Source organism: Lathamus discolor, chromosome 4 (assembly GCF_037157495.1).
Source record: "Lathamus discolor isolate bLatDis1 chromosome 4, bLatDis1.hap1, whole genome shotgun sequence".
In the NCBI taxonomy this organism is placed as follows: domain Eukaryota; kingdom Metazoa; phylum Chordata; class Aves; order Psittaciformes; family Psittacidae; genus Lathamus; species Lathamus discolor.
Window position 1 is genome coordinate 87,934,312 of NC_088887.1, and position 17,255 is coordinate 87,951,566.

The 17,255-nt window shown below is 36.6% G+C and overlaps 1 long non-coding RNA gene across 2 annotated transcripts in view; it reads right to left on the minus strand.

Annotated features, from left to right (window-relative positions):
* LOC136012758 (uncharacterized) overlaps positions 1-17,255 on the minus strand; it is a 163,850-nt gene that overhangs the window by 78,952 nt on the left and 67,643 nt on the right. Inside the window, exon 2 of one of the 2 annotated variants that reach the window (XR_010611940.1) lies at positions 4,490-4,556. The exons of the other annotated variant lie outside the window; for it this stretch is intronic. This is a non-coding gene — a long non-coding RNA (uncharacterized LOC136012758). The remainder of the gene's footprint in view (positions 1-4,489; positions 4,557-17,255) is intronic. 2 annotated transcript variants of the gene reach the window in all.

The window sequence follows — 17,255 nt, forward strand, 5'->3', positions numbered from 1 at the left end:
CTGTCAGCCAGCTGCTCACCCAATGTATCACACATTTGCCTAGCTGGACATTCTGTCCAGAAGCATGCTGTGAAAGACAGTATATATGAGAGACATCGATACATGTAACATTGATATATACTATTGGAATACATGTTCTAAATTTTCTTCATCTTGAGTATTTTTTCTAATGAATCAGTGAATGATGGGAATAGATTTGAGTAGGATTACATTAAATGGTATTTGGTGTAACTAAATTTAGTCTAGACAGGAAATAAAATTGCCATACAAATGTCTTTCATCTGATAATAATCATTTATCCTCAGGTTTGAATGATTAAACCTGATTTACCATAGCTGTAAGTGAACTGTCATCTTCTGATTTTCAGGTATTAGGGAAATGTATTTGCAGATTTATATAACACTATATGACTTTACTTATGGATTTATAGATATTACAATGTTTAAATACATCCTTCAGCTTTCTAGACTTAGGATGACTTGCTTTATATAAAGCCCTTCTTTGAAATATGCCAGTGTTCAGTTTTGATTGTTCACTCAGTAGATTTAGCATTCAAGAAAATATTTTCTTATTAGCTACACTGCTTCACTTAGGGTGCTGTAGTTCCATATCAGAAATCTCAATATTACTACATCACTGTTCACACATTATTATTGATTATACAATTTAGGCTCAGGATATGGCCCTTATGTTTTACATCTTCAGACTACGTTGCCAAGTATTTCACTGTTATGATTCACATGTCTGCAATATGGTCAAATGATCTCTATTACTTGAGTCCATCAAAACTCAATATATTTTTCTCCAGAACTGGTAATGGACTCTTCTGCCATTGCTTGAAGAAATGGAAAATTGTTAGCCAAACAAATAGTTTCTGGATTATTTTATAGCTGAAAGCATCTGTCATCAAATTCTAAAAGGTTTCCTTTAATATTGCATAATCTCTTCATGACAGTTCAATATATTGTCAAAAAAAGAAAAAAAGGTAATACAACAAAAAAGAAAAAAAAAGTAATACAAAGGGAAACTGTATGCGTTCCACTGCTCAGCTTTCATATTGAAAATTAAAGCAAATTCTAGGGAAATTATCTACCAAATTCTACTGGATTTGAGGTTGCCGTCCCATTGGATTTCAGGTTGTCATCCCATTACTTAAAACTTTTTCTGCAAGAACTGGTGTGCCCTCTGTGTCCTCACATTGCATAGAAACTTCACTCAATAGAAACTTCACCCAGAACAATTCAAACACCTTCTGTTTAACTTTTGGAATAATATAGTATTCAGTACAGTAAAGACATGAATGTTTAGGAAGTTAAAACAATGAATAGTATTTTAAATGTCTAGGTCACTAAATAATATATAAAACCAGTTTCTAGCTCTTGATTTTTTTTCCTTTTTTTAGTTATTCTTTTTTAAAGAATATCTATGTTCTTTCTATGTTACTAGAGACACCTTAATAACTGCTGATGAAATGGCTCTCACTTGTTTCTTCATTTCACAGCTTGGAATGGAAGTTGACTAATTAACACTAGCTAACTTTGTAAATTAATATACATATATTAATAAATAATACATATATTTTAAATTAAAAAAGCATATTACAGATACATTGCTGGAATATGTGCTAGATTAGTAGAAACTTTAGGTTTGGGGTTTTTTTTATATTGTACAGGAACTGTCACTATACAAAATAAAGAAAAAAAAAACCCAAATCAGGAAAAACTGTGAAGCACATAAAGAGATATCATTTTCCTCCATATATCTCTTAATGCAAACAAGGTATAATGTGTAGAACTAGATTTTCGTCACTAGGAGACTACCAATGGTGATATAGCTCAGATGAAAGATGCACTAAAAGTAATCAACACTTTGTGTAAAATAAGCTTCTAGTCAGTAGTATTTTATTACAGTTTGAAGGAATTCTACTGCTTACAAATTAAAGGCTTTCAATAACAAAATCTTTCAATAGTAATTTTTATCATCATTTTTGTGAATTTAAGTTCAAGGTTCATCTGCAATATGAAGGTCACATTTTACAATATAGTGTACCACTACAGTGATTCCTAACTTTGTCATTATTCCTGAATAGTAAAATACATTATTTTGAGATTACGAGTAGTAATAATTCATCAGTAAATCAGAAATTTTTGGGAAAACCCCATAAATATTATGCAAGGTTCACTTTCATGAATTCTCTGTTAAAATAGTGTCTTGTAGAGAGAACATGGTTCTGTAAAAGAACTTTGATTTCACTGGTCAAGAGCTCCTGATAATGTATTTTTAACTTTCCTGTAACGTATTCAAAAGACTTCAACTAAATATATTTAACCATGCAACATGCCAATGACATAATTTATATACATTTTGCAAAATGCACAGGATGATGTTATATTTAGCAGGCTAAAGTATGAAAAACATATTAAGAACATCCCAAAATATAGAAAAAAAAAAGAGATTTCATAATTTTAGGTGTTATCCCTTTAGATATTCAAGATTTTCTGCACCATGTCTGAAAACAGAAACAACTAAATTTGATAGTTCTTTTGATCATTTAACAAAAAGATGCCTGTTTTTCAAGCATCACAGGTTTCTCTTAAAATTCAGCAGAAGCATAGGTAAACTCATAATAGCATTACATGATATGAATATATTACAATTATTGTATTAACAGCCACTCTTGATTAAAAATTGAGGTTTTCCAATTCAGTGAGAATATGAATTCTTATAAAATATGCATACTTAAGTATGTAAGACCTAAAGAGCAATTTAACACTACAACAACACTGTCACTCTCTTACTTTTTTGTGTTATGTAGATGTTCAAAAGACAACTTCAAAAATCTTTTAAGTAGATTTACCGTCATAATAAATGATCATGTTAATAGCAATTTTGCTTGTAATATGTTTTTTAAAGTTGCTTGTCTGCCTCACAGTACACTGTTCTCACAGTTTCTGAATTTTCATGCTTTATATTAAAAAAAGAAACGTGTATTAAAAAGTAAATACACATAGATTGTTATTTATAGCAGTTTCATATTAATTCTTTGGCTTAATCAATGAGTATTAAAACTGGAAGTGGCAAAACAAGTTCACACTTCTTTCTCCTTCCAAAATACAAACAGTAAATCATAAACACGCATAATTTCTGCTGTTATATATTGTAAAGGTTATGTTTATACTATGAGCTGTGAATTAGATTAATGAGTTTTCTCAGCACCATAAACCTCCTCCACCAAAACAGGAGCTAAATTGCAATAAATCACTGTTTATGCTCATGCATTTATGGGACAGCAAAGATTTAGAATTCCTCTATAGGGAAAACTACCCCAACACAAGAAGGAAAAAATTACAGCTTCTGCATTGTAAGGTGGATGAACAGGGGGGAAAGCATGAACACTGTTTTCACTTCACTATAATAATGTAAATTGTAATTTATTAAAAGCAATTTCTAGAATAAAGCTTTTTGCCAATGCTTCAGCCAAAGTGACAATACTCCAACCCAGTATGTTTCCTCTTTCTGTGCCAAAGTTAAATTATGTAACTTTTTACATTATTCTTGTAATAAATATTTTTTTTGTCAAAAAATTATTAGTGATGGTATAAGTAAGCTGTATTCTTTATGAGCTGCATACATTAAAATCTCCTTACATGTGACTGAACAGTATTATTTACTTCTACACATTTATGTTGGTGATTTCAGATTACTGTGGCTATGATTTTTAAATGTGTTCCACATAGAAAAGTACAGAATTTTCTCCTTTTCTGCATTTTCCTATGCCAGTCTTTCACTCCACATTTTCTTCAACTACTCAGAAAATTTTCTACTATCTGTCCAAAAGAACAATCTTATTAAACCCTCTTTAACTGTTTGTGTTTTTTTGTTTGGCTGGTTTTAATATCTGGTCTTAAAACACCCCCCAAAACCAAAACTATGCATTTTAATTGGAATTTTATGTAAATACACCTACTTTCAAATGTGTATAGCAAGTTTTTCTATTTATGGAGAAACACTTGAAATTACAACAAGAATGTTTTGTAGAGTTACTGTTTATTTCTTCCAACAGCTTCAAACAGAGGAGCAGTTCACTCCCCTGCCCAGGCATAAATCTTAAGTGCCAGCAATTATATGTAGTTAAAAACCACTCCTTTAGCATAAACACTTGCAGCCAAGTTTTCAAAACAACAAAGAAGGGGAAAGTCTTATCGCACCATGAATTGTTAAACTGTGGAACCGATTTTTATAGAAAACAGCAGATGGCAAAAATTTATAGAAAATACAAAAGTCATCTGATAAGTTCAAAAAAGAAATTGATGCATGAAAAGGAAGCTTTGTTAAAGTGATATTTTGCGCTTCCTACATTACAGCTTTTTGCTCCAACACTCTTCTCTAAATCATCCATTATTTGCTATCAGTAGAGACAAAGTATGAAACTGCTCCTTAATTTACATAGTACATTTTTTAACTGTACAATGGTTGTTACAGCTCTTACCTTACATCCTTATGCAGTTGCAATGTCTTCTTCATTTGCTAAACACCAGGAACCAACCTGCTGCCACCTCAGATGAGAAATAGTAAAATGGTGATAGTTACTGATTTTTTTATGTAAGTGGGAAACTGAATGCAAGACCTTTACCTAGAAATAAAACTCCTAATTTTAAATTGATCAGCTAATAAAAAGTAAGGTTCAAAGAAGAAAAAACTGTTTAGTTTGGATTTACATGCCGAAGGTGGCACACAAAGAGACATGATACTGCAAAGGTAGATTTCATTTTCAAAACTTTGAGAACCACTGTATTCATGGAAACATGTTGCTATGCTATAGATATTATTTCAGGTTTGTAGCTTCTTAGGGACCATTCATGTCTTTTACAGAAAACAGATTTCAAACCCTTAGAATCTATGTTTAATAAGAAGGAAATAATTTTGTTGCCTAATGCAATACATTTCTTCTGCTCTTCTTTCTCCCTTCAGCCTCCTAAGCAAATTTACACATCACACTTATTTAAATAAGACTGGAAAATGTAGCTTATTTTTAGTCAATGAAGAGAGGTAAGACCTTCTGATCTCTCATGATCCTATACTTCAGGATGCTACAGCAATGATGTACAAGTGCCTATTCTTTACTCATGTAAACGAAGCATTCACTCACTTTCTCACACATAGTTGTCTTCACAATGGGAGCCTACATGTAGTCCGATGACTCCCACTGGAGGAACAGTAACTCTTTGATAAAAAATGAAGCTCAAGTGTTTCTTTTAACATGTGGAGGGTTGAAATTAATTCTTTCTATTCCAGAAGCAAAACGGCATGCTATGTAGTCTTATTCAGTTCTAAATTAACAGATAAAGCAGAAAAAAAAAATCCCCAGTTAAATCACCAGTCTCAAATGTTCTTACTCAGGTCACTAACTCAGACTAGTGTCTAGCACAGGTAGGTTTATGGCTCTAGAGTCAGATAAAGATTCTAGGGAGAGTTAACTCCTTAGACACACTACAAGTCACCTAATTGTAATATTCAGCTACTCACTTCATCACTCTTACTGGGGCAGGGGGAGGGGAACAGTTACTGCTAAGACCATGCACTTCAAAAAAAAAAAAAAAAATGGGAACAGTGGAATATTTTCTATTCAATAGTTAATTATACTGTTGATGTGGTTCATCAGGATCGTTCTAAAATATTGATACTTCTTAACAGTTTTTAAATTAATTTTCTCCTTGGAGATAGCTGCCATGCTAAAAAGCCATGTATGCAACTTGACATAAGGGTCAAATTTATGGATCCCCATTTGTAGTGGGCAAACCACACTTCTAAGCAGAGACCATCCTTACATTTCAAATCTATATGATATTGACAAAATGTTGCCACAGGTGTCATATTTTCTATTCTACAGCTACTGTTCCCGGGTACATACAGCATGTGCTTGTTTCAGACTCAGTTTTCATCAACATTGCTGACAAACATCCATCTCCTCATTGCTTAATTAAGATACCTCTCAGTCATCTGCATATGCAATTAGTCATCTCTACGGTTTTTCTGTAAGAGTTAACCACCCAATATCTGGGTTTAGAATATGTCACAAGGGGGGGGGGGGGGGGGGAAGGGAGAGATTTTCTTGACCCCTAGTGTCTGATCTGTCAAAACTGCCACTAAACCATACCACTGAGGGCCTTGTCTACATGCTTTTTGAACACTTCCAGGGATGGTGACTCCATCACTTCCCTGGAAAGCCTGTTACAATGCCTGAACAACCTCTTGCTGAAGAAATTTTTCCTAATATCCAATCTAAACCTCCCCTGGCGCAGGTTAAGGCCATTACATCTTGTCCTATCACTTGTTACTTGAGAGAAGAGACCAACTCCCCACCTCATTACCACCTCCTTTCAGGCAGATCCCGTGCATGCCAACTGTCCTGAAAATGGCAACTGCATTTAACCGTAAAAAAGTTTATATAATACTACAACTTCTGTTAGACCCCAGTGTTCTCTACTTTGCCCCCCCCCCCAGTTGATTTTCCCACAGCATATGAAGGCTTGCAAATGCATCCATCTCATAAAAAACAAAATTTCAAGAATATTTATAGATTTACCAAATTTCCAAGCTGTGCTTTTTTTATTTTTCTTTTTTCCTCCTGGGTTGAGCAATCAGTTATTGCATTTTCCGGCACCAGAAGAAGCCTTAAGGCTTCTACCAAAGGCTTTTCCAAATTTTTTTCCAGTTCTTAATTGCTTTGTGCACAAATGCTGACCTGATTCCTAATATTTTGGCTAAATAAAAAAGAAGCATAAAATGGAGTATAAATGCAACTGTACTGGCTGGTTTTGTGAAGATTTCTGTTCTTTCTTCAAGTAAAATACAATTTAATTTTACTTAAACTGCGTAAGAAAAGAGCAGTCTCTTCCATTAAAAAGAGCACAAAGGAAAATACACTAATGGAGGGAAGAAAAACGTAAAAGTTCTGTTTATTGACTAAAATTTCATTAAGCTCCTTGGTATTTTGCTTTACTTTGATAAGCTTGATGGTAAAGCCACTATTAGTTACATCAAGTAAAAACATGCTAGACTTTCTCCAGCATAACAAGACCTCATTTTACAGTTAAGGTCACATGCAGAAGTGTTAAAATAAAGAGTAATTTAATTTCCATGGTAACATATATAGAGATCTATAGTTGATATAACTTATGTTATTTCAATGTTATTTCAATGACACTATTTTATCTAGGTTTCTGCCCTTTAAAAAGCATTATGCTCAGAAAATATCCTGCATCCATTTCTCATGAGGAAACAAATAATTTTACAAGACAAAAGTTTCTTCCTTTGTGTTTTTTTGTGTTCATAAGTGTATCCCAGTTGCTATCTGGAGAAGTAGGTTGTTTCTCAGAGAATGGAAAACCACATACAATTTAAATGTCCAGATTGTCTCACCAGATAACTCAGCTGTTACAGTAAACCCTAGATGTTATCTGACATATATTATTATGATTTATGGACAATGACTTGCAGCTTGGTATAGTCTGAATTGTAATGTACTGATGTACTGATGGGTAAATAGGAGGAAGGATAAACAGTCACACGATGGCACTGCATATACAGAACAGACATTTCCCTCTAAATGATAGTGACTATTCTCTACGCTATACTTTATTACATAAAAAAAATAAAGAACCTTGTAAAGTACTCTCTAGAGAATTGCAGTCGGCTCTGAAATTATTGATATCTTATTGGATGTCTAAAAAGGAAAGTTACTCCTTTTTTTCATTATATTTATAGTCATTCACTGTTTGGTGAATTAGTGCTATTAAGTCATGCATTAGCTTGAACTTGGTTATAAATCTCTTTCTGATACAAAATCTGTAAAAAGTTAAACAGTTACTGTAGTGAAACAATATGAAGCAGAGTCTGCCTAAATCATATTCAATTCATATATTGGAGGCTTTAATTACATAAAGTACGCTCAGAAGAAACAGAACATAGTGTTTACACCATAATCCTCTTTGTGAATGATACAATAAGGAAGTGGTTTACAATGTGCATTGTACAAGAAGATAAGCACGGCTGCTGCAGTGCTGCAGTCATCTTTGGCCAAGAAAGGAACTTTGTGACATTGATTGTTACCAACAATGGCTTTTGAGTGGAATTGATTCCCTTAACTTTTCATTTTCTTTTAGTAAAACTTCTGGAAATAGCAACACTTAGGACCTATGCAAGAAGTACTTTGATGGCATTAGATCATCTTTCAGCTGGTATTTTTGCTTTCACACCAGATATAATCTCTAGCTGATCACTATTTTGCTATTTTGAATTAACTGAGTCATCTAACTACTTGACAGAAAGATTTTTTTACATATTTATAAGTTCTGGAAGCTAGAGGATTTTATCTCTTTCAACATTTCTTCCTACAACTAAAACACTTTCTAGCTATGTCTTTCTAGATTGCCTGTTTTCCTATGGGGCACTTTCTTCAGGGGTTATTCAGGGCTTCTGTTGTGTTACTTTATTTATCACACCTTTATTCTGGAAAAGGAATTATTAGACAATCTGGCCTATGGTCAGACTACAACAAGGATGATCAATTTATCGTAATGATTAACTTACTGTACTGTAGCCCCCTTAACTTAGAATAACTATCTGAAAGATTACACTTTCCATCTAAGCTATTTAGCTCTCTCAGGAACCAGAGATAAACAAACATGAAAAGAAAGTTACTTATCCCCTTAATATAGGTGCCTAAATTGGATAACACATTATTGATGTGGCCTTATCTTCCCCCATTAGCCAAATACATGAAAACAAATTAAACAATTTGGAGCTTTCTGTAGAGTGCTATTTATACGCCTCAGCATCCTGTTCCAACAAGCTTCTTTTAAGTATAAAGCTAAACCAAAAGATAGAACCCAGTCTTGCTCTGAAACTGGACAAGAGGTAATAGCCTCAAGCTGCACCAGAGGAGGTTTACACTGAATATTAGGAAAAATTTCTTCAGCAAGAGTGTGATTAGGCATTGGAACAGGCTGCCCAGGGCAGTGGTGGAATCACCGTCTCTGAAAGTATTAAAAAACTGTGTAGATGAGGCCCTCAGTGACATGGTTTAGTGCTGGTCTTGGCAGCCCTGGGGTAATGGTTGGACTTGATCTTAATGATCTTTTCCAACCTTATATTTTCATAGAGATGACAAATGTCATAAATAATACAGATGGTAGATTGGGCATTTCACATATTCTGTTCCAGGCTTTTGTTAACTGTGGAACTCCTGCTGTTTTAAATAAGCAGATAAGGTAACAGAAAAAGTAAAATACAAAGAGCATGAAATAATTGTACTAGCCTCCAGACTTAAATTACAAATGACGCTAAAGAGATAGAAAATACCTATGTATATATATGAAAGGAGACTCTTAATTGCGACCCAGTTGGTTTTATTAGAGTTAATTAGGTCAGTGGAGCTGACCTAAATTTTTAATTAATAAATTGATTCCAAAGAAACACATGAAAATATTGCCAGACTTCCATAAACCAGGCAGGATAATTACATTGTAGTACAAAACCAATTTGCAACCACTAACTTTTCATTTGAATAATTAGATTCTTAGACAACAGTTTTAAACTATGCTGTAGTGTAACTACAGTGTAGATGGTACTGCTTTATGAAATGCATATAAACGTAAAACAGCAAGTATACTTTTTTCCTCCCTCAATTTCTCTAGTCCAGACTATTTGGGAAAACATAACATATAAACATATAGGGGTTTTATACTGTTCCCATATATTACTAAATAGAAAACACAGATAATTTTATCAAGCAGAGGACATTATCAAAACTGTGGATAAATTTCCTAGATTTTTTTCTAATAATAACTTACAATTAGAGTAGTCACTCTTTATACTCAATTTCTCTACTGTTATTTTAATTATTTTAATTTTTATATTGCCTTAGAGAAGATGAGGTATTCCTAATAATTAGATGGCGTTTTAATTGGCTTTGAATATTATAAATCAATCAGCAAGGTTCTTCCTCGGAAAAAAAAAATGTAGATCTGATTAACTGTTTTATGTTCCCAAATGAATTCTGAACTCATTTGTTACCACTAAGATTAAACAACTTTTTTTTATGCCTTATAATTTAAAAACTTGTTTTAAAGAAATTAACATAGGTAAAAAAATGTTTGATTATATGAGTAAGAATGCTCATATTATACCATAACATCAGATCATTTTCTCTAGAGGAATATTTTAAAATGTGCAATGGCCGAGTAATCAGAAATCACCTTTTATTAGCACTAGATCAGAAGCCAGCTAATTCCCCGCTTCACCTATTCAGTCTCTGCTCCATCTAGTAAGGTCCACTGCAAGTTCTTACACAGTATGTAAAAGATAACACTTTATTGTGTGATCTTTCTGCACAGGAGAAGCTATATAATTCTGATTCTGCAATGCCTTATACAGGAACATCATCTGGGAACTCCAAGTTCTCAAGTTTTTGAGCCTGATCTCTCAAATCCCGCACAGAAAACCTCTGCTGAAGTCCTGGAATTTTAAGAAGTACAGAATCTAATACTTAGATATGCATAAAATATTGCGTTCATTTCAATACTACTTAGAAATATCTAATTTTTGTACTTCCTAAGATTTGCCCTGCACCACCTTCAGAAAGCTATAAGAAATGTTGCCTGTAATATTTTTGTAAGATAGAATCCAGACATCAAGAACAATTGATCAATTCACAGACAAATTAACACATACTCAACGTCTCGTTTTGGTACACTAACTCAGCTAATAACTGAGATGTGTAATAAGATAGGTATTTATTTGGATAAATAATTATTTTTAACAGTAAGGAACAATGAATTCTATATATTATATTCAATCAAATATATTCAGTATGTGATATCCTATATCATGAAGCATGATACAGTGGATGAAGCAATAGGTTCTGAGTCAGGAGAGAAATGCTATGTCATAGGCTGGCTGTTACCATACACAAAACATTGACGTCACTTCACTGCTCTGTGCCTTTCTTTCCTTGATTATAAACTGGAACTTGTTTGTGTAAACCACACTAAGGTATTTTTGGTATCTTAATTATTTATAATGTCTATTAATAGTTCCTGAGTTAGGGAAATGGTTGTGTGCTAATTTGGGACCCTGGTCAAGAAAGAACCACCATTTCTAGAATGAGGGCATGCTCTAGCCTGCACCCATCAATGCCTTCCCAGTTCTTCAGATTATCCTCCTGACACTCAAAAATGTCACTGGTACAGTTAAAAGTTATAATGCATAGTAATGCGGCAACAGGAATAACAATTTTTAGACATATGCTATGAGTGAAACCTACCCAAAGCTACTCAGACAAAATGAATCTTGAACGCCAGCTGCCTAGTTCCAGCTCTTACGATTGCTCCACCATCCACAGGGGAAAAGAAACAAGCAATGACAGTTGTCATGGGCAAGCTTATCTGAAAGCACTAACCTGGACCACACTGGCCCTGCTTTAATGGTTTAGATCTGCACAGAAAGACACACAGAAGCACATATGAACAGTTAACAGCATTCCTTGAAGAGAGACTACAGCGTTACATCTATGTACAATTGCTTACTTGGCTTAACATATGGGAAATGTCAAGGAGATTGGCCTGAGGCTGAGAGTCCATTAGGAGCTTATTCAAAACAGTAAATAGTTACAGCATTAGTTCCTTGGAGGGAACTCACCCATGGATGTCCAACGTTATGCAGAAAGTTAAACTGGAGTGGGAGCAGCTGCATGTAGGGGCCAGGTTGCCAGCCAGCCTCTAACCCCATAAAAAAGTCAGAGTGGGTGTCCTAGTCCACCAAATTTCTGGTGCCAGACACAATGGGACCAAAGGAGCAGGAGCCTTGTCTGGCATGAATGCATCTGCACATAGCGTATTCACTCTGTACAAACGTCCCAGGAATCTTAGAAAACAGATTACTATACACCCACTATACCTATCCTGCTTAGCAAACAAATTTTAGATTTTATATTTCTGAACAGTGTGGTTTGTTCTCATAGCCACGCCACCCTGTTCCCATGTGATGGCATACTATTATGTGTTGCTGTGTACTTTAAGTAACACAACTGCACAGAAAGAGGCAACATGGAATTAAGTCCACATAACATATTGAAACTCCAACCTCATGGAAACTCTCTGGAGAGGTAGACAAACACAATTTAGAGGCAGGGCAGAGCAGAGTTTCCCAGTTCCCAAATAAAGGATATCTATCATCACTGAAACCAGGTCCTGGCGTTACTATCAGGAAGCTTGTCAGCACATATATTTATCACTTCTAAGTAAACCCACGGTATAACTCCAGTTGATGGTAAGACCACAGGTTCTTTGTGGGATTAACTGAGATATAAAGGCATGATGGGTCAACCCTGGCTGGACATCAGGTGCCCACCAAAGATGCGCCATCATTCCTCATGCTAAACTGGACAGGGGAGTCAAAATACAATGAAAGACTTGTGGGTCAAGATAAGGACAGGGAGAGATCATTCACCAAGTACCACCATGGACAAGACAGACACAAATTGGGGAAAATTAATTTAATTTCTTTCCAGTTGAATCAGGGTAGGATAATGAAAAATAAAAACTAAATCTTAAAACACCTCCTTCCCTTTCCTCCCTTCTTCCCAGGCTTAACTTTACCCCTGATTTCTCTGCCTCCTCACATGAGCAGTGCAGGAGAACATGGAGTGGGTGCTGCGGTCAATTCATCACACACTGCCTCTGCTGCTCCTTCGTCCTCAGGAGGACAACTCCTCACACTCTTCCCTTGCTCCACAGCAGAAAGTCCTCACTGAACTTCTCCAATATGAGTCCTTCCCATGGGCTGCAGCTCTTCATGAACTACTCCAGCGTCAGTCCCTTCCATGGGGTGCAGTCCTTCAGGAACAGACTGATGCAGTGTGGGTCCCCAGTGGGGTCACAAGTCCTGTAGCAAACCTGCTCCAGCATGGGCTCTTCTCTCCATGGAGCCATTTGTCCCGCCAAGAGCCCACTCCAGTGCAGAGTTCCCATGGGGTCCCAGCCTCCTTTGGGCATCCTCTGCTTTGGCGTGGGGTCCTCCATAGGCTGCAGGAAGATATCTGCTCCACTGTGGCCCTCCATGGGCTGCAGGGGGACAGCCTGCCTCACTACAGGCTGCAGTGGAGTATTAGCTCTGGCAACTGGAGTACCTCCTCCCTCAATTTCTTCACTGACCTTGGTGTCCACAGGGCTGTTTTGCTCACATATTCTCACTCATCTCTCTGGCTGCAATTGTGCAGCATGTTTTTCCCCTTCTTAACTATGTTATCCCAGAGCCATTACCACTGTCACTAACAGGCTCAGCCTTGGCCAGTGGTGGGTCCATCTTGGATCTGGCTGGCGCTGGCTTTATTGGACACAGTGGAAGCTTCTAGCAGCTTCTCACAGAAGCCACCACTTTAGCCCCCCACTACAAAAACCTTGCCATGCAAACACACTATAAAAGCAGAACAAGCATGATGCAGACTTTTCCTTTGAATCTTGCCAACTTATTTTAATCAGGTTTCTTCAAGATAAGTATGTCCTTGGGGGAAGCAAACCTATGTGGTAGGATGCTTCCCTTCATAAATCTCACTATGCTTGCTAGTATCATTTTTATACCTTCACCCTGACTTCTGACTACATTACTCCCCAGTTGCCTTTTTCATTAACTTTAAATTTAATTCATAACTCCTTACTAACAGAAAAAAACCAACCAACAACTAAACATGAAGTGGAGAATGAAATGTAAAAGGGTGAAAAGTAGAAGCAATGCTTTAAAAATCCAGCTGAATATGTTATCTTTCTAGCAATATGTTATCCTCCACTAGGTATCCATCCTGCTTCTGTAACAAAAAGTGTAGTATTCAGCGACTTCTTGTTTCCCATCCCTTCATTGTCAACTATCATAGCTTTTCCTAAAAATTACAATTTTAAAATTATTTTTATACCATGTGCTCTCTTTACACTCTAGAGACAATAAAGTTGCAAATTTCTTTCTGCATGGTGTATCAGCTCACACAGTATGAAAACACAGGGAATCATTTGCATTAATCTTGATGAAAGCATGAACTTCATCTTATCTGCCTGCACATACTGACTAATTAAATCTGACTATCAAAAATAAATGGAATAGAATGTAAGTATGATGTGATAAGGTGCTGTCATACAGAATACTAACAAGAAAAGGGAGTGAGGGTTATTATGGGGGTAATAAAGGGCAATTTTGATGGGGAAAAGTCTTTACAAAGTAGCTGAAGGTGGTCTTCCTAACCATGAACTAAGCCTTTTGAGGCTTTAAGCAGCTGGCCCAGTATTAAGGTCAGTAAGTCATAGCTCACATTGGAAGACAGATGTACAGAGCATAGAGAAAGCAATCTTATTTCTACATAGTTGTGGGGTAAACTCTATTGGAAAAGCTTAGAAATTATGCGAAAAGCAAGTAAATTGTAGACAATATTCATACACGTTAAGCTTGTTTGCTTCTTTTTCTTTTTTTTTTTTTCAGGAGTGTTTGCCATTCATAACCAACTCCTAACATCATTGTGAAAGAGTTCACAGATGCCAAGCTATGCTATGCCTTTCATGGTAGTATGATCAGGAAATATGAGGTTCAGTGCAGAAATCCAGCCCACAAGTTGTGGAATGATATAGTGCCATCCAAAGAGGAATGAAGTGACAGAAAACCTTTCCCCCAAAGGACTATACTTTAAAGGAACTGTATTACTCTGAAGTTGTACCTGTACAGGAACTGGGATGTGCTAATGTTAATTTTCTTTCTAGTACCACCTCATTTGTCCCTGCAGTGTTGAACAGCAACTGCCAAAATCAATGCCCCTTTTCAGTCACTGACAAAAAGCTCTTTCTTGAACCTGTCTGCAGAACAACGGACCAAGGAGGTCAGCAGCAATGAGAAACTTAGGAACAACAGTGAGGAACTGAGTTTCTCCTTGTGCTGTTCTGCGACTCTTTTCATGTCTCTCTGACATGATGGGCACATTTTAAAAATACATAGATAATTTAGAAATCATGCAAAGACTCCAGCTGACTTGGGTACCCATGTACTTTCCCTCAACAGTAGGAATCTGAGCCCCCTGACTCACAGAACAATTCGCTATTGTCCTCTAACCAAAATATTTATTATCCCCAGGGACAAGACAATTTAAAACACATGCAAGTCTCCATAAGAGTTCTAATTGCTGCATTTGACAACAAATTTACAAAAAATATAATCTTTATCTCAATTATACAGGATCAAGCAAACAAAAAAAACACAACAAAACAACAAAAAATCTCAATCAAAAACCACCACTGTTTTTAAAGAGAAACTGAAACTTTTTACATTATGCTTTACTTACTCCGGCATTATTTTGTACTTTGCAGAGTAAAAATTATTAAGGATTACCTTATTCATGGAGCAATATATACTACAAATGAAACATCAAAAGAATAGCCCTCTGTAGAAGATCATATTGTAATGCTTGCAAATACATTGCTGCAGCCTCAGATTTCTGTACCTATATCTTCATTTTACAGGCAAGGTTGATAATGACTGTGCATATAATATATTTTATTTGGATTTGTAGCAAGTCTTTGATCAAGTTTTATGTGACAGGTCTCAGCTTAAAACTACAAGCTTCAGAGATCCAGATTAAGACACAGAGAAGGATAAAGAACTAGTTAAAAAATAGACTAGTGATTATGTGGTAGAAAAAAATAACACTGTGGTTTTATATGGGTCACATCTGAAAGTGTTAACATCTGCAGAATGTGTGAGGTTAATTAAGAACACCTAAGTGCCCATAAATGCAAGGATGACACAGACTAAATTGAGAGGTGGGTGGCAGCTTCCCACAGGAGAGGTAGTGTGAGGGGAGAAGGGGCACATCTCCCCTAGGAAGTATAATTGCCTCTTCTCAAGGTAGTCTGGGTGGCACAGGTCCACTGTTGCCCTCAGGGGTGCTGGCAAGTACATTTGGCATCCTTAGTTTATGACTGGACAGCAGCTCATCAGTATGAAAAGCTGTTACCTCTGTATGTGCTTAAAACATTTGCTTTCCTGCTCACTTTCTCATGACATGCATCACTGGCATGGTCACTACTGCTGTCCCATGTGGTCTGCTGTGGGGCAAGGAGGGTGATAAGGATACGTTGTGTCACTGAATTACCTCTTCTAGGTGAAAGGACTTCAGAGAGCTGGATAAAGTCTGTGAATTTATGCTCATTAGTGCTCCCCAGGGGCTTCTTTTATATGGGGGAAGGGACTTGGCCACCACTGCTCCTGAACGCACAGAGGCTTCGTCAGTCATTGTCACAAGATATGGTCTCCTGCCAGCTCTCTCTTGTCTCCTCCTGAGGTTTCTCTGGCTCAGGAAACTCCCCTGTGCACACCAGACTGCTGCGCTGTGTATCATACTGGCACTGGAGCTGTTCACCTCAGTGAACTGGGTTTACTGCATTCAGAGAGCTTTGTATATATATATGTTTAATTATTTTTTTAAGAAAGCATGTTAACTTCATTTAAATTTTCCAGCATAACTACATAATAAACACAGGAATAAAGCTGGACTACAGATCTTTCTAGGTGTCTACCAATTTGTCAGACTAAAATATGTCCATGCATGCTATGTAGCTCAAGCACACTCTCACCCAGCCAAGATGGTGCGCAATCTGCTGCCTACAGATACTGTTCATTCACAGCAAACCTTACGTGCCCTGACAACTATTTACACGTGGTGGTGAGTAGGTCTTGCACAGCTTCCAGACACCCAGGCAGCTGCTCTTTCACTCCCCTCTCCTTAACAGAACAGGTGGAACAAAGGAAGATGAGAAAGCTCATGAGTCAAGGTGAAGACACAAAGATCACTTACCAATTACCATAATGGGCAAAAGAGACTTGACTCAGGGAAAATTAATTTAAAGTACAGCCAACTACAACACAGTCCAGTGGTGAGAAACAGAAGTAAAACACCACCTGTCCCCCAGCTCTTTCTTCATAGGCTCAACTTCACTCTCTTCTCAACAACTTTACTCCCAGCTGGAAGGGGTGGGGAATGTGAAATGGGAGTTGTGGTCGGTTCATGCCACTTTGTGCTGCTCCTTACTCTTCATGCAGTTCCTCTGCTCCAGTGCTGGGTCCCTCTCTCAGGATACAATTCTTCACAAACAGCTCCACTGTGGGTGCTTCCCACTGGCTGCAATTCTCCATCATGAGTCCTTTCCACAGGGTGCAGTCCT